The sequence below is a fragment of the Mycteria americana genome, chromosome 5 (genome assembly GCF_035582795.1).
Source record: "Mycteria americana isolate JAX WOST 10 ecotype Jacksonville Zoo and Gardens chromosome 5, USCA_MyAme_1.0, whole genome shotgun sequence".
Taxonomy (NCBI): Eukaryota; Metazoa; Chordata; class Aves; order Ciconiiformes; family Ciconiidae; genus Mycteria; species Mycteria americana.
In genome coordinates, this window is record NC_134369.1 from 51790173 (window position 1) to 51812199 (window position 22027).

Genomic DNA, 22027 nt, shown 5'->3' on the forward strand with positions numbered 1-22027 from the left:
CTTGTTTTTAGTTGTTCCCTAGTGCAGCAGCTGGACACAGTGATGATACAGAACGTGCTGGGCTTTCTAAGGACTAAAGTGGGATTTCTTTCTGAAGAGAGCTCTGGAGGGATTATATCCCGAGGAACATCTGTGAAATGTACAATTGCCTCTCTGCTCTCACGGGCAAAGCTACCTGCAATGCATTATTCAGGACTGTAGCTAGGAGAAACTCTTCAGGCAAAAGCTTTTCTCACTGAAAAATGCATCTGCCTGAAACAATTCACAAATTAATTTTGAATCTTTCATAGTGCTTAAGCTAGAAAAATGAGTGGAAAACCAGAAAAATGCTAGGAGTTTCCACTTGCCATTTCAGAATGATGTTTCAATTCAAAATGTACTTCAGTTTAACAAGGAGAACAAAGTCTTTGTTTGCAAAGGAGAAACAAAAAAAGCTCAAACTAAATCATTATTTACCAACTTGAAAAAAACAGTTCATTTGAACATTTTATTTCAAGAGCTTTTCCCTCCTGTATGAAAAAAGAAGAAAAATTATTTGACAACAACCTGAAATGATTTCAATTTTGTTTTTTTCAATTTGAAATATGATTGCTCACTCAACTATATTTAGGCCTGTGTTTAAAGACACAGACTAGGTCTAATATAAGCTCTTTCCTACTTACATCATAAGGTCATTGTAACACTTTTTTTAAGGTGAAAAATATTTAACTTACAAGGACAGTATAAAACTCTTGATTAAAATGTCTGTTTATTTCTGAACTCTTCCACTACTTTCAGAACTTACATCTGATGCTCTTTGAATGACTACTAACTCAGGGCTGCCAGCTGCACAGTTGTTAGCTATTTACAATAAAATCAGTCCCATTAATTTGCTAATGAATTGATATTGACTTTATATTTTGTGAACTGGCAATGTTTCAAAAGTCATTGTTACCTCATTTCCAGAATGAACATCAATGAATTTCCCTTACTGCATAAAATGCAAAAATCAATTAAAAAAATCTAATTGGTTTAATACCACCTGGTTTCAAATTATGCTGATGGCACCAGACCAAAAACTCCACTCACCAATCAGGGTTGGAATGTGGGTGATTCTCTCTACTTACTAATATGTTGTGAATAGAATAATGGTAAATAAAAATCCAGAAACAAATTAGAAAAAATAAGTTTAATAAGAGCATAAGAACTGAGTTGAACTGTACAAGAGTAACAGTTCTTATGGGTATTTTACCCTCTCTCACAAGAATATATTTTCTGAACTAAACACAGGGGTTGCATAGCAGGAATTAAGGAACCTGGTTGGAAAGAATAAGGTTTCTCCACCAAATAAAAAATGAAAGGTCTTCTCTGGGTTAATATGTTCAGAGGAAGCTTTCTCAATATTTCTGTGCAGCTACTGCTTGCTATCTGAGAGGGAAAATGTACTAGTGAAAGGTTTTATGATAAATGTATCACATCAGAGCCCTAGCTAACTTCAGCAGTCTCCGAAAACTCCCAGAACTTTGAATGCTTCTTTCAACCAGCCCTTAACAATGACCCTTCTGAATCTTAACTGCTACCACAAGCTGACTAGGAGGTAGCTGCTGGATGATGACTGGCAATTTGTTGTCTGAGAGAATTCTGAAGGGGTTTAATCATTCTGCTTTAGAAAGAAAACTAAAAGAATTGCTGCAAAGTGGAATGATTGCTTTTTGCCTAGACCTGTGGGCTGTGAACCTGGAAAACTGAAGCGGAGGCAGGAACTTTTGTAGCATAAGCTCTTGAAGCTATGAGTCTTGTGGCTTCTAGGCTTTCTGGTCTAGGCTCATCCCTTCCCACGTTAGTCCCTCAGCTGAAAAAACTTAATTAGGATGTCGGTTGGTTATTAGCTCCCTGTACTGTTAACGAAGTGAAGCACCCTAGCAGGTGAATCTACTTGCCAAGATGTTACTCACTGTCTTAAGATGCTGATCTTTCCCCACTGACTAGAGAGAAAGCCTACAACACCTGGGTGGTAATGTGGATTTCTTTTCTCTGCCACACAGGCTAACAGAAAACTAAGTAAATAAGCTATCTTTTTAAAGAAGAATTTCCTCAAAGTCAGTGTGATCTTGTGAAATATTTAGATTCAGTGAATGCCCTAAATAAGTACCCCAGGAAAGTGTATATTCTGCTTTTTTACACTTGACCAGGAACAAAAATATTGGTTCTTCATATCTCCAAGCAGAGGAAGCCTTTGAAATCATTCTCCTGTGTACACATCTGCCAGATTCCTCCCTGGCTTAATGACTTTTGAGTCTGTTGGACAATTTCAGCTATAAGATAGTCAACCACAACTCATGTTTGGAAGGCAGCAGTCAAATGTCAGCTGTATTGTTAGACAGCCACGAATCCACACAGGAGCAAGCCACAGAATGCTATGAGTTTGCTTCCCATGTATCTAATCAGTACATTTCTAAACACTCTTACTGATCAAAGTGCAGAGTCAACCTACAGGTCCAGCATAATGATTAGGAAGAATCTTAATAACTTGCATCATCCCAGGAGCTGTTTCAGAAGGTATTTTAGTTCTCATGACAGATAAGCTCAGGATGCATTCACAAACTCTTCTCTCTCTATAGATTATCTTTTGTTTTTCTTATTGTCATCTGAATTTACAGAAACCCCTGTAATTGAAAGTATTAATTGTTTGTAAAGTACAGGGAAATATATAGCTAAACCAAGGATAAACTCTAGTGACAATATCATGAGGTCCTGGCCTCATGATATTGGCCAAATATCTACACAGGCCAAATATCTACACAGGTCTATAGACACTGCCTTCTTTTTTTTAATGCATGAAATTACAACTTTGTGTTGCATACAATTTTCAATGGCAAATGACTTCTGAAGTACTCTAAAAATACATCAGACTACATTGAATCATTTGTGCATTCGAGTTCAAATACTTTCCCTCCAGCAAGTGTTAGACTTGTTCAAGTAACACAGTGACATGAGCATGCCTACCTGAAAAATCTGGGGCTGAAAATGTCCATTCCCAATGCAGATTATTGTCTAATTGATATCTGCACTGATCACAGGTCCTTTGAAGTGTGACTATGGATTAGAAAGATCAAATGTATATGTCACTTTTATGAATTAGGTATAAATTGCAGTGTCCATACTAATTTTTTTTGGTAAATATGTACTAATGATGTTTAGTGGCCCTACAGAATTCTTTTTATTCTAGAAATTTTTAGGTGTTTCTTATGAAAAAAAAATGCATATTCAAGTTTTACTGATTTTACTGGTTTATAATTTGACTTAGAAAATGTAACTGGTACAGTAGTTAATAAAAATAATCTAAATATTGTACATTTACTCCTTGATTACTTAGGTTGTGTTTTAAGAGACAGTTCCACTCTCACTTACATTGACTTTAATTTGAACAAAATCCACACATGTCAGTAGCCAAATAGCAAATAACTTATTGTTCAGATTTATAGATTTCCAGAAGGCAGTAGGATTTGGTCAACTTTCTAAAACAGTAATAATTTCTATCATTCCTCTGATATCCAAATAATACTGAAAAACCAGGGAAATCTGGGAAAGGACATCAAGAATTATTATGAGCCTGAAGGAACCATGAAAGAAAGATTAACAGAAATCAGCACGTTTGGTGTTATTGCAACCCAGCTGCTGGAAAGGACGATGCTTATTTGCTAAAATTTTTTGTCTCTAAATGTTTAGTAGAGGAAAGTTGTAGTAAATGTTCCAAGTAGAAATTGGGTCATCACTTTTATTTGAGTAAACCTAACAGTAGGAAAATATACAAGAAATATCAGGTGAAATTTCTTAAACCTGGAATTTTTATGTGTGTTGAATGCTTTCTAAAGAAAAGTGGTGAAATAGCCATTGAGCCACTAGGGACTAAAACCTGACTGAGAAAGAAGCAGAAAATAAGAACATAGTCAGCATACTAACTGCCAGTGTGTTGCCGTTGGTGAATTTTGTTTATCTGAGTTAAAAAATACTTGCAAAACTGAAACAACTTCGGGAAACTTTCAGTAGAATGTTGTCATTTTCTTTGCTTTTAAAAGTACTGTCGAGATGAATACTTTTTATTATATATGATTGTCTGTTTCGTTTCTATGTGTGGTTCTTTGTCTTGCTAGTCTCATAAATTGTGTGCTATTGCTTTTGGTTGCCAAATAGGTGCAAGATAGTCTATGTGCTAAAACCAGTGGAAACCACTGAAATTCTTACTAGAAAAGATGTGGGCTTTATTGCAGACTTTGGGTGAGTCACCTGCATCCCAAAGTAAATCAATTTAATCCCCTATTCCTGGGCGCTCCTCAGCATTAAGTGCTATCCAGGTAGGACAATGACTCCAAGAGGCTTGCACCTGGAAACTCTCGAGAGCAGCCCAGTGCACTCTTGTGGGTGGGAGACCACTGTCTTCCCAGAAGCAGATCAGGCAAACACGGTGAAAGCATGCTCTGATTATGTTAGATAAAATATCAGAATAAATAAAAAAGCTTTCTTTTTGGAAACATGCAGACCATTACTTTGCATGTTTACAAGATACCATTTTAACATTTTTAGCCATCTTTTCACTAAAATCTCAAATAGAACTGGCTACTTACAGCTCTGGAAATCCTGCCCAGAATATTGAACAGCTCTGGTAGAAAACAGTCTCCAAATAGGGCACATGAAAATAAATCAGAAGAAAATGCATGGGACTAATTGAGAATTTTCACCCATCTTGGCCTTCCTCTGTTCCTTGTCTCCTGTTCCATCTCCTGCTCTTCCTGCCCAAGTGTCTCTATCTTTCTCACTGTAATTCCAGGCATTACATAACACATTCATCAAAGCAAATCTAAGAGAACCATCATCACTCTTCATTTAACGGTATCTTGAAAAACCTTGCCAATCTTTTATTTTATCTTAGTGTCTGGGAGAAAAAAGAAAGCGGGGGATGAGGGGAAAGCAGATCCGCTTATCTTCATAGCCAGTTTTATGCATCCTTATGATTAAGAAACTCTGTTGAAAATGAAGAAGTGTTATAAACTTACTTGGCAAACTATTTTGACATTCTCTGCCTGCAAATGACTTTTTAAAATGACTCTGTTAAGCTGCTATACATAACTTTAAATTCTTGCTTTTTTATGTGTGGTAGTATGTTAAAGGCTTACAGAGCTTCTGGGTTCAATTTCCCTGTTTTGTGTTTTGGAGCATCATCAATTACCAAATTTACCAGGGCAAGTTATAATCATAGTGAATATAGAACTGTTTCATTTGTAAACCTACAGTTTGAATGTTATCAGTATTTTAGAGATGTGAGGCACAGAGATATTAACATTAAAATTATCCAGTAGCTATCAGTGTCTAGTTTGTCAGATCTGGGGACCAAGTCCTTTATATTATTAAGTACTGATAGTTAATGTGAAAAGGGAAGGGGAAAGGGAATTTCATTCTAGCTAATTTCATCCTGACCATGATATAAGGATCTGAAGGGATATACAGCTAGTGCTACCAGTCACACCTATTGTATTCAGGAATACCCGCAGCTGAACTGTATTCTAAATGTGGGCTTAATTGTTAAAAATACTGACATTTATGAAGTATGTAAATTGATATCTAATTAACTTGCTACAGCTATCTTGTTAAATGCCAATTAAATATATTAACATTTCTCACAATTTTGAATGTATCAATAAGAATTTAACTGTACGTTTATTGCCATTGTAATTCTGACTTAATTACATGGCTGGATGATTTATCTTTTGCATAATTATTCAGCCTTAGTCTATGTTCTCTTAAACAATCAAACCGGTATTGTATGGATTCTCTACAGCATCTGATCTTTGACTGTACAATTCTTTAGCTTTATCAAGACATCTCCTGTTAAGACTAAAATCAAATGTAGAAGGGGAAGTGGGGTTTTTGCTACCTGAGCTTAATGTACTGGTATGGAAATGGCAATTTCCCAAGGATTGGACATAATTCTGTAATGTTGATTTTTTCATATAAACAGTCTGAAAAATTGTTGAAAGAATATGTACAATGGAAAGCCTCAAATGACTGGTGGAGATTCTTTTATGATAAAACATTAGTTCAATTACTGTACTGGCATACAATAGTTCACATCTTATTCTTTTCATACTCCTCACATTCATACAACTCAGAACTAAGACCACAGAAGTTGAGAATATCACTTATACAGAGGGAGCAAAATAAAACCAGTTTCTGGTAATGTTAACATGACATTTTTTACAAAACTCACACCTGGATGATTCATTCTCAAACTGAATTTTCATCCTGCTTCAGGGCACTTAATAGATACATATCCACTATGGGAAAGAGCAGTACACATAAAGAAGCTACACATGTTGGGTTATTAATAAAGAATATCAGAGCAAGAGCTGAATAAAGCATACATAACACATGAACTGTTTGGACTGGTTTCTTAATAAGATCCATGCTATGAACATCATTCAGCAAAGAACTTACAAATGTAAACTTTATGTAGCATAGTTCTTGGCCTCGAGTAGAAATATTCACAAGGTTTGACTTAAGCAGATGCTTAATGCTTCACTGCATCAGATGAGAAAATGAACTCACCAGAGGAAATGTTTTGACTGAAGTGAAATATAGTACAAATGGGATTTGGGGGAGCAAAGTAAGCTTTAAATTCTGTAAATAATGTATGCTTGAAAAAAAGGGGAAAACAGTATTGAAATCTTGAGGAGTGGAAAACACCTGTCCTAACATAGATGTCTTAAAGCTCCACATTTGAGAGTAAGCTGGTCACTCTAGGCTCCCTTTATAGACACCAAAGAAAGAAATAGGGAACTCTAGGGAATAATCCTTTACCTTCTAAATTAGGTATAATCTAAAGTGTCTGTTTCTCTAGACTAACTTCTACTTAGATGAATCCTGCCTCTTGACATTTAAAAAGAATTCCTTTTGTTTTTTGGCAGACAGTACTTGCTTTATTCACAAATCCTCCTGGTCCCAGGATAAGCATGTTTATAAGCTTAGGTTTCAACATGTATCTTTTAATGTCTAAAGTGGAGGGAATTTAATCCTTCCTGAATAATTTTATTTGGGAAACACAGGGTAAAAAAAAAAGTGTTCATTTTACTTTTTGAGATTAGATTTTTTTTAATGTTTATAAAACAATCTTTTTCTTAAATTAAACAAATTAATTAACTCTGAAAATGAAACAGAATGATTTGTAGTAACCACAAATTAATCCCTCTTCATTTTATTGAAACCCCTTCCCTCAGTCTCACCACCTACAATCCTTTTCAGTTCATTCCGAACATTTTTTTTTTCCATTGCTTGCCCAGGTTTACTGGCAGGGAATGAGTAGTAGTATTGAGACTGCATGGATCATTTCGCCTGTAAAGGCATTACAACCAGCCATCTCTGGGGTGGGACGTTGCCAGCCACAGAACAGGGCTGCAGTCCTCATGGGGTTGGGGCTGTCAGAGCCATCTTCTGAGCTGTGAAGAACCTGAGGACCTTTGCCTACCAGAGATGGTGCCTTCCCAGCAGTGCCCCCTGCAAGCAGACCCCCACTCTATGCCAGGCCTGCAGGCATACAATGCACCAAGGCTATGGGAAGAAGCAGTTCTACAATAACTAATTATGCTACTTTCTGACGACCTGAAATTCAGCTTTTCCCTGCAAACAAGATAAGGCAAATAACTCTACATTTGTGCCTTCAGTTCCCTGACGTTTAGAGTGTATTAATGGCTATTGGATTCAGAATAAACAAACTGGATGGAAAAATCATTATGTGAGGTCCATTTTCTGAATATCAGTTTGGTTTCTAAGCACTTCAATAACTTATCCTTAATTTTCAACTCGGAGCGTCTCTGAAAATAGTAGAAATTTGGGGTATCATTGCCTTTTCTCTTCATATAGTAATGGGATGTGAATGTGGTAGCTGAGCTTATTGAATTTGACATTAGAAGTTGATTCATCTTTTTAAAAGCATTTTTACATATTGAATTTTGGCCTTTGAGGAATAGCAAACAATCAAAAATGTGTTGGGAAAAATTGAAAAAAAAAAAAAGAAGGATTAACTGAGAAAGACACATGAATAACCCCCTTCATCTGCACAGCACCTTTTAAAAGAAAAGTGTGTGCATAGGATAATAAATAGATTTTAAGGTATGGCTGCAGCAACCCATTTGCCAGAGCTGTGAACTGAGGAGAATGAGTCCTTCAGAAGTTTGTGAGAATGCCAGTTCTTTGCCTGCATGGGAAGTGTGTGTGTCTCCCCTGGATGCTAGTCCTGTGTGTGCTACATGGCTGCACGCTCTGTGGGGCTGCTCTGCACACTGCTTAACTGTGCGATGTTACTGTGTGTTCATGCATATGGGTAGAAAAGTTTTGCATTCTGTAGGTGAACAACATTTGAATGAGTAAATATATAGATATATTCATACAGAATGGGAATCACGTAGACTACAGGCAGTGCTGCATCACATGACAAAGAGCCTGCTGCCACATTAGGCAGTGATCATGGGCTTGGGCTGCAACTCTAGTCCCAGTGATAATCTGCATTAGTTGCATGTAAGATCGGGCTGTTTTACTGTGCATATATTACCTTTTTATTTTCAATGTCTATATGGTGTAAGTGTTTGGGACATATGACTAGGGATGGAGATTGCTGGCTGTCCATTTGTCTTGTTTGTTGGTACTTGTTATTTACACGTATACCTATATATGAATCTTTCAAAGAGCTTCTGACCTCACGTTGAAAATGAAGCCACAGGGGCAATGGAAATGTAAAGCAGTTCCATCACTTGGAGCGACAGAGACAGCAGTCGAATGGATACTGGGCACATGTATAGCATTACTTACTGTTACTTTTGGAGGGTGACAGGTGAATCATGGTGTGAAACATCACAAGGCGCAGTCCTTGAAGAAGAAGATGATTTTGGTTGTCTCATATGAGACAAGTTTCCAAGAGACTAAAAAAGGAAGCAAACAGGATGAAAAACTAAGTTTCATAGATTATTTCCAAAGTATGAAAACACAAGCATGCATAAAAATACTCAAAGTATCTTCCAAGATCTTGAACACACACACACACGTGTATGCAGACATAAACAGGCATGTACAATATAAACAAAGACTCATATACAGATCTAGAAAAAGTTACTAAAGTACACCTATACCCCTAATAGAGGAATTCTGTCTGCATCCATCACTTTCAAGCATTTTAGAGAATTGGGTCTTACCAGAGCAGAATCTCCAAAAGCAGAATGAATTTAGGGGCATAGTAAGAACAAATTTGTCTGCAATTAGGCTCTATTCATCTCAGAACCATACATGTAGACTGTCTTACCAGTAGACAAGGGAAATATTTCATTTACCTCCTGCGCTATAACTGACAGCTCTTCTCCCTCCTGGTGTTGCAATCTGTCCTCTTTCTGAGTGGAGTCATTCTCATTAAATGAAGCACCTTCTTGCTTGATCCTAGGCTGAATCAAAAGCATTTGACAATGTAACTTCCCCAGCTTTGTTTTGTTCTGCTATCACCAGTCAATATTCATCAAATGAATTAACAAGGAAAATTTGTAAAATAAACAAGTTATAAAAATAATACAAATTAAGGAAATAAAAACTTAAATAGTGAGAAAGCATGAAGGAAAAGTCAACAGATTTGTGCAGAACTATGGTCAAAGCCATATGTGAATCCTCAACAGATGATTTTTATTTATATAATTTAATGTGATAGTTTACAATTACCAAAGGCATATTGCTTGTCTGTATATTAAATATATAATCATATGTTATCAAGAGTGAAGAACAAATTCTGGATAAACTTGTCCCAGAGAAGAGCACAGATTATTTACAAAGAGGTAATGACTACTGAGTGAGAACCTCAGACTGAATGACTATATTGCATCGTATGCCTTCGACATCAGAAAAGCTAGTAGAGCTCTTTTGAGAAACAGAGCGGAAAATCCCCGAGGAGCATCATATATATACCACAAAACCTCAGATATCTGGTGGCAATCCTCCCTCTAGAAGGGAGAGCCTGGTCCCCAGTGTGATCTCAGCGTTTAACTGTGGAGCTGTGTTTTTCCCGTTTCTTCTTTGCTTTGACCATAGCCATATTCACATGACATTTTTTGCCTGTGACACATTCATTAAACTGTCCTTGCTATATCCTTGTACTAATATCCAATCTCATTCCACAGTATTGCAGCATCCTCAATGGATTGGTCACACACTTACTTTTTAGGAAACAATATTTTAATACAATAGTGAGTTGCACACAAACAAGAAATTTCTCGATATTCTGGAAAGATAAAGAATGTCACATAAATAACCAAAAGAAAACAGACAGTAACACAACAGGCAGGGTGATTTAGATACCAGAACACTGACTACCCCGGCTTGATTCTTATCTACCTCCACTCAGATCAATGCAGTTACACTGTTATAAATTTTTTTTGGCATGAACTGAGTTCAGTATTCTGTTTTCATTTTTGGGTTTGATTTGCCTTTTTTTTTTGATAAAGGAGATTTTTGAAAAAAGTTACCAAAATAAGACTAGTAGCAAGAAAAGAGAGGAAAAAGACCAAAGACACAGTAGACAGTTGATGAGAAGGTAGAATCAGAGTACAGTTCTGCCAAGATTTACAAACTCGTGTCTGTGTGATATAACAAAACCTCAGTAGACAGTACTTACAAGCTATGAAACTGTTTATGGAACTCACTTCTTCAGGAGGTGTAGTATTTTGCTCAAGAGCATTATAATTTCTTCCAGATAACAGTACTTTTGTATCGTGTTTGTGGGTCAAAAGGTCTCCTGTAGAAATTAGAAATCTCTTATTCAAGTACCTTGGGTTTCAGAGTGTTTGGAATTAGAACTCAAATTGCCTCAAATCCTATAATGGACTTAGTACTAGTAAGCAAAGAAGGGCCAGTGATTAAACTGAAGCCCTGATACACAGCCATGCATACTGCCTACACAGATTCCCTGGGGTGGTTTTGGTTTGTGTCCACTATTATCCTCATAGACCATGACCAGGTTCATTTCATGGGATAGTGTGTGTCAATCACTACTCCTACTGAGCAGTTTGAATATGGCCACCCAGTTCTGGGAGTGAAAAATGTAGACAGGTGGTTGTGAGCCTAGCCATTACACATGGCTTCAGGATTTTGGAACAGTCCTTGGGTAGTTTTGTTTCATTGGGTAAATGAAGCCTTTGAAAGCTCCCAAGGCTTTTGAAATAAAATTCAGAAGTATGAAGCTTAACTTTGAGTGTTCTCATAGGACACAACACTAATACCCTTTTGTCTGCTCTTTTAACCTCTAGCTTATGTGAAGATATTCAGAGGGCCACATGAATAAATGTTTTCATGTCTTATCGTACATGTCAGAATGCAATGCTGAGTCATGAGGGTCTCATGGCTGTGAGGAGATGTTAAGTCAAAGAAGAGTGATGTGATGATGGTGGAGCAGCAGGTCTAAATCAGTCTTGGGCATATTAAATAAAACCTGAGAAGCTCTGTAGGCAAACCTGCAAAATCTCAGACCTGAATTACTTACTGTTTAGTCCAACTTTGTACATACCGGCATGTTGATCTCTTTTTCTATGGATCATGTTACCAGTTTTGCTTATCTAAACTGATGATTATTCCTGTCAAATCAGCATCTGATGCTGATTCTGCTGTTCAAAACAATGGTAAATGTTTTTAGAAAGGAGCATTTATGTATCCGTGAACTAACATATTATCCAAATAAGTATTTAGCAATAAAACTCTTATTGGTTCCATTTAGATGTTGATGTGTGCATACTAGGGTATCCCTACCACATAACTGGTCATCTACGAACCCCAGTGTGGAATTCTGTGAGACAAGAGAGACTTGAATGCAAAATCTCTCTTGTAACTAATAACTCTGGATTATTTCATTCCCCCTGATTCACACAAGAAAAAACCCCATATTTCTGAGTCCTTGTGATACTAGGAGTACTCTTTCTTTGGTAAAAGAGGACAAAGAAGACTTTTAAGGTCCTAGGTCTGCCTATCTCCTGCTGTCTCACTTTGCATCTCCTGGCTTCTCTCTGGAGACATTTGGTAGCTCAGTGAGTCCTACAAGCACAGCTGAATAGACTGTTGAGATATTAAACAACCCATCTGAGTTGCAAATGATTTCCAAAGACACAGAAAAGAACAGAACTCAGGGATAAAAACTGTTCATTCTGTGTGCAACGCCGAATATTGCTGAAGTAAATCAGTCACAGCATGGAAAAATAAAGGAAGACAAGAAAATACAGTAATGGATTTCGGGCCACCAGAGAAGACTTATTCATGGCAGACTTCCTCAGATGAGCACTAGATTCCTATGAGGGTCTGGGCAATAGGAGGATGCTGGGCTGCCCAGGGTGGGCTGGGAAAGATGAAGACATCCTTCAGTCTTCAGTATTGTGATTGAGTAACATGAAAAAGAGGAGGATTAACTCAGAATTTCAACGTTTATCAGTAGGGACTGAAATACAGAAGGAATTATTTCTCCAAATTCAGATTAATGAGATTTGTTTTACTTCAGCTGCCTTGTGTGGGGATGTAGAGTCTTGGAATGTTACTTTTCAGAGCTGTGTTAAATGTGATTTCAGCCATGGACAATGCTGAGGGACAATATGGCCACTTGTGAACAACGCTGGATATGGAAAAAGTAATTTGATATTGTTGTGAAGATTGAAAATGGCTTGAATTCCATATTATTATTTTTTTCCTGGCCTCTTAAATATAACTGTGGAGGGGTTGACCCCAGCAAGCAGCTAAGCACCACACAGCTGCTCGCTTACTTCCTGCCAAGTGGGATGGGGGAGTAAATAGGAAGAGCAAAAGCGAGAAAACTCATGGATCAAGATAAGGACAGTTTAATAAGTGAAGGAAAGAGAAGGGGGGAAAAAAAGTGATGCAAAGAAAATCACTCACCACCTCTCACAAGCAGACTGATGCCCGGCCAGTCTCTGAGCAATGGAGGCCAGCCAAACAACGCCCCGTTCCCCCCACGCTACTTTTTGTTGCTGAGCATTACATTACATGGCATGGAAAACCCCTTTGGTCAGTTTGGGTCAGCTGTCCAAGCTGTGTCCTCTCCCAGCTTTTTCCCACCCCTTGCCTACTTGCTGCAGGGGTAGCAGAGTGGAAAAAGAGAAATCCTGAGAGCCAGCACTGCTCTGCAATAGTCAAAACACTGGTTTGCGTTATCAACACTGTTTCAGTCACAAATCCAAAATACAGCACCATACAGGCTGCTATGAATAAAATTAACTCCATCCCAGCCAGACCTAGCAATATTAGCCAAGCTCCTCTGGTTACTGTTGTATCCCCAGTTACAGACAACTCTCTAAATCACTGAGACTCTTTAGTGGGGTCCTGAACACTGAACGTGTTGAAGGGTGTGCATACAATACAATTCAACCCATACCTATATCCTAAGATTTTCTAGGAAGAGTGTTTTTAATAGCTGTTAATAAATTCTGTGCTGGGATCTGGACAGGCTTTCCTAGGAACTTTACAGCCACACCTGCAATTTAGATAGATGAGGACAATCAACATAAACAACAACAGAAGCAGAAGGTAATCAGTGTAATAGCACTGAATACCTGAAAACAAGGTCTTTTGGCTTCAAACAATTGAGCAGATTGCATTGTGTACCTGAGGTACAATTGATATTTCCACACTAAAACAATGTAAGTACATTATCTCCTCAGGAACATATGATTTTTAATGACCATAGTCATGTGACTGGAGGAAAGGAATTTTTACTGCCAGAAGGACACATATAATTCATAATAAAGAGAAAGAAAATGTTTTTTTAAAAAAAAGAACACAAAACTTATTCTGTGACTAGAAGGATGAATTATTTAATGGTAGGATGGGGAGAGAAGATGAGGGTGGAATCAGGGTTAGAATAGACATTGGGTGTTGCAGAGCTGTAGAAGGCATAATTGGAGAGGTCTGAAAAGCAATGTTTTGCCTTTATGTGAAGCTCTGAGCTGCTGCCAACCAATATGAGCTTTGGCGGCTCTAGCATAACATTGCCAGCCTTGAAATGTTCCAAGTTTTCTAATCTATCCATTACAAACTGAAGACACTGCCTCTTCCTCCAGACCTTGGCTTACTCAGACCATATTGGTTTCATATATATTTGGTTTTTTTTCTAAGTGCATTTTGCTTTTTTATTTTCAACTTTTTTTTTTTTTTTTGTCTGCAGAAGTGAGGACTGAATACACATTTTTGGGGAAGTTAGGGGATGAAGATAGAAATCTATTTTACTGAAATGCAAGTATGAGAGCTTTCAGAACACTAAATAGCATGAGGTTTACAATTAAATTATGATAACTGGTGATATTATAAATGGTTTTATGTGGGGGAAAACTAGATCAATTATTAGAATATTGTTTGACATTTGAATCAGTAGGACTCTGTTCCCACTCTTGGAGTCTATAAAAAGGATTTGAGCCATCTTAGGCAAGTTTTATAAAACTGGATTCACCAAAAAGATTTAGAGCATAGTTCAGTATGACAAAGCATTCATCAACAATGCTGTCTGTTCATTCTTTGCTTCCTACTTGTATCAAAACAACTGTTTGAAGGACAATGTAATGAAAAAGAATGGGGAATTCATCTGACTTACAAAAAATATAACTTGTTTTATTTTCTTTTCAGGAAAGAGCCGGAGAAGCTCCTCTCTGATTCACAGTGAAGTCTCTTAAAAAACTGTGTCAGCTCAGCTGACAATAACGTGAGCTTTAACATGAGAGCCATAGCACCTTACGCTTGTACTATCACAAAACACTTTGCATTATGAGACCATGACTTTACTTAACTAATTTAAGTTTATAGAACCCTTTTCAACTTGTTCTTTATTTTGCTTCATTAACGAAGTATAAAGTCTTGACAAGAACTTGACTGTTTACCATATAAGCACTCAAAATATTCATGAATTGTGCATTCCTAATCCAGGAGACATTTTCTAAGCATATGCAGAGCAAAAACAAAGTAATAAAAAAAGTGCCTCTGTACCTGCGTTTAGACTGAGGTTCAACTACCTTACTTTGTAAATGATTTCTGGATATTCAATCTTATTGTTCCATAAAAGTGCAGGGTCATTCTAAAATGGGCTTAATCAGTCTCCCCTGATGAAGCTGCTGCTACTTGTAAGGATTAATTACACATGTATTTTCCTGGATAACAGGCAAAATTGGAATGATTCAACAATCCAGTGGGTTGACCTTGTAGCAAGAAGAGGTAATAGTTACGGTCTAATGTATCCATCACAGAATGCTGAAGGATTTTATAAAAAGAAATAACATCCATCATTTCTTTTTGTTTGCTTGCTGCTTCTAAGGTGGGAGGAGCAGGAAATTCTCTATGTGACAAAGTATTGTCTTGATTTAAAGTTCCTAATGCCAGGAAAACCTAATAACAGAAAATCTAAGGCCCAGACTGGCATCTCCTTTAAGTTCAAAGCAGACTCTGCAGACTGATTCAAGGACTACCTAGGAAATACAAAAGATTAAAACATACCTCACCAGCAGCATTCAAAATAATATATTTCAGCATGAAAAGACTCCCAAGGGAAGTCTGTCCAAAGCACTCAAACACTCCTGGTGAGACTGACTCAATTATCAGCTGTAATAACATCAGGTGACAGACTTTGGTAAGCAAAGTGTTGCTCCATGAGAAAATTCTATTAGCAAACACCAATTTACACCTCTGAATTGCTGTGAGTATTCGTTAACATCTCCTGTATGCTTTGTAGCCATTAACTGATTAATGAAATCCTAAAGAGAAGCAAATACACAGTATGTGGTGAGCAGGTGTTACCACTCCATTTTTGCAGGTGATGGGGAAACTGAGGAGAGACTTATTGATGACTTACCTGAGACCAGGCTGCTCAGCACATGGAAATGTTCGTACAGAAGACTGCATGCTGTGACAGCTGACATCTGGAACTCCTGCAATAGCTGGTGAGGTGCTTGTCCTACCCCAAATGCTGGTCATTGTCCCTCAGCTCTGCTTGCATAATTCATGCATGTATGAGGCCTCCTTAAAGAAGTCAAAAAGATCTTGACTGTGTTGAACATTTTAGGAAGAAGGGGGTTTTCTAACTCTTTTCTAACTCTGAAACTTTTCTAACTGTAATTCAGTTTGGTAGCAGCTGTCCGCAAACACATTAAGTTGCCTTGGGCCTGTGCTACCAAAAGAAGCTGTCCCACAGTCTCTTTCCCTATTAGCTTCTCACTTCTCTCTAAAGATACAGAGTTTCTTTCAGTAGCAGAGTATGTTCCAAAAGTCATTTTGAACATACATGCAAGTCACTACATGCAAGTTAATATGATTTTGCTCAGATAAAAGAGAAAGTGAGAACGATACCCATAGTACAGCAGGTAGATGATACTGCATTTGAAAATCTACTTAAAATACCAGAGAAATAGTACATTGTGATACATAGAATCAAACTGAGAAACATCTACATTTTAGCATGTGCATCACCACACAGTTAAGGTTTTCCAATTGCTCTTTTCTTCCTCCTTTAAAACGTTGGAAAATGCTGTTTATGTGGAGCAGTCTTGCAAATCTGACAGCCTCTCTTGCAGATACTCGCTTAAATCTCTTACTACCTCTTAGGCCTAGATCCTCACTAAGAGGCTTGCGGGCACTAGACTGACCCATTACTTTGCATGAGTTACCCTTAACAAAGAGGAGTAATGAGATGGATTGGATGTGCCTTCACTGTTATTGCAGACATTACAAACTGTCCTTTCCCAAGTGGTTTGTATATAGTAAAAATTAATAAGTTGACATTAATACGGATTTCTGCATAGCAAACAGCTCTGTGCAGTATCATGGGGTTTTATCTCATGTGCTTACTGCCGTAAAATCAACCAAAGGTAGATGATCAAATCAAAATGTTGCAAATAAACAAATGAACAATCCTTTCCAAAGACAGCTGCCCTGGATTAGATGTTATCCAGCATAGCTCATGTATTCACAGTGTTTAGTTTCTCTTATTTATGGTTGTTTCTATCACATTGTTCTCACTCTCTTTGCTGAGTCTCTGTTTGGGATCTTTATCTCAGATCCCATCCTACTTTGAACAGACATTCTGATCACTCCAACCACAGCTCCGGGAGACATAATCACCACCATCATAAATGAGCTCCCATTAATAGCCATGAAAGGATCTTCAAGGTCTGTTAAACGTTGTGATTTACATCTTCATCAATTAAAGCAGTTCTATGTTCTCAAACCTATTTTATTAAGTTGTAAAATTCCATAGTGTATTGGTGAAATTATTAACAGTGAAGGAAGTTGCTGATACTGAAGCTCAAAATTTAGAAACTAGATTACAGGTTCTTCTGATCCCTTGGACGTGCTTTCTGTCTTTGGACAAGACACTGTAGTACTTTGTGCTTCAGTTTGTCCAACTAAATAATGAAAAAATATACATATATATCAGAAATTAGAAGAGGCTTGTGAAGCTATTTGTTGATAACCCATCAAATGTCCTTTTCTAGGCACTGTGGGAGTTATCATCTTGGTATCCCATACTTTTGAAAAGCTTTAATGCTATTCAATTCAATGCTATTGAAAGTGTAATTGCTTTATATATTTCTGTCAGGGGAAGAAGTAAGATGCCCTACTTTCAAGTACATATGGCAGGTGGGTAAAAAAGGGGAATTTCTGTCTTGAATGACAGTGATGTCTCTCAGCTGAGGGATGGTTCAGTTGCCCTAAGCTCAGAATAAAAAGTATTTTGAAATGGATTAGTCAAGATTCTTCCTCCTAGAAGCAAAACCCCAAATAAAATACATCTCTGTGTAGAGAACAAGAATCTACATATTATTAGGCCAGTATTATACCAAATATAAGACTATCTAGAAACGTTGCAATAGGCAATTTGCTGGATGCTATAGACATTCAAATATGTAGGAGAGCAGCAGCAGATCTGCCACTCTAAATGTTTCCTTCTTCAAAAGCCTAGGCTGTATATACTAAGGTAGAAAGCTTGATTGCAAAGTCTATTTCAGTTTTCTCGGACATGGCAAATCGATACAGTATGTTATCATCCAGATGAGGTTTTGCTCTGTATAATTGCATCTGTATTTTCTTATGTTTCCTGGAAATTCTGTTTGAAATTTCTATTATCATCTACTGTAGAATGGATGAAAACAGCCAATAGTCACACTGACTTTTTTCCTGTTCTAAACTCCATATGTTTCTAGATGTAGGTATAGCCTGGATGGATATTGCTGTTCCTATGGGTGGGTGTACAGATAGCTTCCAGATCAGAAATGCTGTGACCAGCCAGCTCGCTGTGCAGGCAGAGGACCCCCAGTTATGTCTGTATCCATCTCTGTAAACATGCCTCTTACTTATAATAGACCCTGTCGCTTTAGGGTTCAGTAGGGGGATTTGTGAAAGTGGGGCCTAATTGTGATGACAACTCATGGGATGCACTGTCATATAATACTAAACAACTATGCCTTGTTCTGTCTTTGTTGAGGAGTGGAAAGGAATTTGGCAGCTGAAGCAGAGCTCTGGGAAACCTATGACACTGAAATAATAGATGGCACACACAACGTTGCAGTTCTCTCCCCAGGACTTGTTTGATGACAGTCCTCAGTTCAGAAATGTCTGTGATCAGCCCTGAGAGTGAATTACAATTTTGTACAGACTCTGCGGGTGACTACTACCAGTTGTTATCCCGACTAAGAAAGAAGGCTATTTTTCTTCTGTAAGTTGCATCAGCAGAACGTTTCTGTACTTTAAGGGATTTTGTATCGGCATCACGCACTTCTGACTCATGCCAGCAGGCTTAGCTAGGCTGAATGAAATGGTCACCATCCTTGCTGTCTGCCTCAAATTTCAACCATAGCTTACCAACCCCTTTGAAGAGACAAATCAATGTTATTTATATATGCTTCTAAATGACGCAGGTCTGGATGATTTCAGATAATGCCAATACCTGGCATCCTAAAATGTTAGCTGAACTGCTCAGTGGACCCTCCTGTAGTGCTAGTAAATGTTAGCAAAAAGGCTGGGAAAGACAACAGAGGACAGTAACCAACTCAGCACTCCAGTATGATCTGCCTGCAGGTATAAGCCACTTCCCATGGCAGAACAAGGGGGAAGGAAGCAGAAGGTAATAGCTTAAAGCTTGTTTTGGGCACAGAAATTAGGTCTTCTAAAATTAATTCCTTGTTTCATTACATGTAAAAACACTTAAGAATGTACCAAGCCAAAGGAAGATATTTAAAAATGTCTCAGCTTTCTGAAGCAACTTAGGCAAGCTACCATTCTCAAAGGAAAGAGCACTCTCATGCCATTTCTTTCACTGGTAGCACCAGTTTATGCTACTATAATCCCACTCCAGCCACTTTTTCCTACCTCCATGTCATTCCTTTCATTATGCCTAGAAGCTGCATTGGTAATTGGACCACAGAACTGACTGGGATTTAAAAAACTTCCTATCACTAAAAGAAATGCCCTCAGTGACAATGGTGTGTACTAACAGTGGAAGGCAAAGCAATCTCTCCTCCACAAGCTCTTCTAAAGTCCAGCCTCCCCTTTTACAGGCCCCAAAATACTTTAAGGAAAAGTGAAAACTCACGTCTTTGTTAGAATTTGCCAAAGAGCAAATAGTTTGTAAATACAGCAAACAAACAACAACAAAACCCAACCAACCAACCAAACAAACAAAAAAAAGAAACGAGGGGTGCGTATCTGTGCCTGTGTGAGAAAGAGAATCTTTCTGGATGTGATAGAGTACTCTTCACAGGCTATGTGGTTGTGAAGTGCTCAGAGAGCCCTGTGAAGAGTACCTCTAAATATCTAAATAGATAGAATTAGATACAGGGATGTTCACCCGTCATTGAAATGATCTTATGGCAGGACTTGCTATGAAAATGGAAGCCCTGCCATCTCAAACGTGCCAGTGCGTGTAGCTTGCTGTTAAATAATAATAACAACAGTAATAAAAAATATAATTAATAATAATGGAATATTCTTTACAATTGCTAATGAAGGAGATTGCTAATCTCCTGCTGGTAGCAGGAGAGTTCTTTTGTCTCTGCTGCCAGAAACATATTACAACTTATAATTAATTAAGAAGCATGCTGGGTGGGCTGGCAACACACATTATAAGTCATGTAATAATAAGAAACAAAGGCTTTGTCAGTGGAAAGGTGACAGAAGATACTGTAAGATACTGCCAGGAATAACTGTTAGATGATGATTACATCTAGATAAGCACGGCAGGTTTTCTAACCAGTGTAGAGCAGTGGAGGTAAAGACTTTTAGCTGATTTCATCAGTATTGACTATAAAATGTGTATGTGTCCTCTCCTCACATCCTCAGATCTTTTCTCCCAGAGGCAATTGCCTGATGGAGGAAATGGAGACTAGTGGTTACAACAGAGGACTTGGAATTTGCAATTTTGAGCTGCGCCACTAAATAATTTCCTGACCTTGGCAAAGTCAATCACAGTAGCTATGCATCATTTTCCAGCTGTAATATGGGAACAATCACAATTACCTCCTAAAAGTGTGGTGACGCTTCAGGAGTAAAGGTTTATAAAGCATGTATTATTCACAAAAGGAAAACATCTTGGTGATGATGTACTTTTATGACTGAACCCCTGGAAACAGGTCTAGGTGGAAATCCTGTTTTCTGAAAGTATTTGTGTTTGTTATTGCCCAGAGCCTATAAGTCAGAGGGAACTGCAAAACTTACACACACAAAATTAACCTGCGTTTCTGCTGGTTTGGAAATGTGTTTCATCACCCTGCTCTGACCGGGGAGCTGGGAGCTCTGTGGTGCCCACTGCTCACATTCCCACCCAAAGTGATTGCTTCTGAGCTCACAGCGGGAGCAATAGCAATTAGGGAGAGATGAGAAGTGTGCTGGTAAGCTTAGTCCAGTGCTTCGTGAGGAAACAGATTCATCGCTGCATTTTACCCAACTTCGGTTCCAGCTGCCACCTGCGCTTGCAGTATTGGGCTAATGGAACAAACAGGGAGACAGGTTTCTTCTTAGCTGGAATAATCATTTCAGAAATGGATGGAGCCTGGTTTAGATCACCACAGGTTTTGGTGCATTCTGCTCAGCATGCTGCACTTTCCGGAAGACTGGTCTGATCTGTGATTAAGAACGAGATTATTCTTACTATAAATGGTACAATACTGCCTGCCTCACTGCTGTCTTCTCAGACATTTTGAGTTCCGTGCCTGTTAGTGCCATGCAGCACAATAAGGGCAGATGCTGAAGGTCACCTATTTACTTTCGTTTGAAATTTGAAGATGTCGAAGGAGTTTGCACCTGCTTATGGTTTGGGAGTGCATTAATCATTACATTTGTGCTACTATACAAACATTATTGTTATTATTATTACAACAAATTATTATAATATATTATGGATTATTAAACATATATTAGTAAATGTAATTATAGATATTAAATATTATTAAATATAATGTACTATTATAATAATATATCACATAATATTATATATTATTATAATCCATATTTAGAGGTGGCTTTTTTTTTCTCCCTGTGTACCAATGGAAATTTCTAAATGCTTTGTGAATAAATCCATACTTACATAGGCACAAAGGCTGCTTTTGTAAAGGTCAAAAAACAATAGTTTGTTGGCAAATAGAGGCACACTCTTTCTCCCCAAATACCAGAAGATTCTTCAAGTAAATGATATTGATAATACCACTGAAGTACATGTTTATTTTAACAAGAAGGTCAAAATGTACATGTAGTGGAACAATGCAGCTATTAAACATTAATTTCACTTGAGATTAATCAATGATGAGGAAATAAGTAAGACTCTCTTCTTTTTAGCCAGAGAGAAACTGCTACCTTGATCTATAGCTCAGTCGATAGGCTGAAATTGCGAATAACTGTGGAACATGTTGAGAGTTAACCTTTTGATCTCAGCATGAATGCAATAACTGTAATAAAACCCCCAGACCTAATATTATTATCAATACCACCCCTTGTAGAT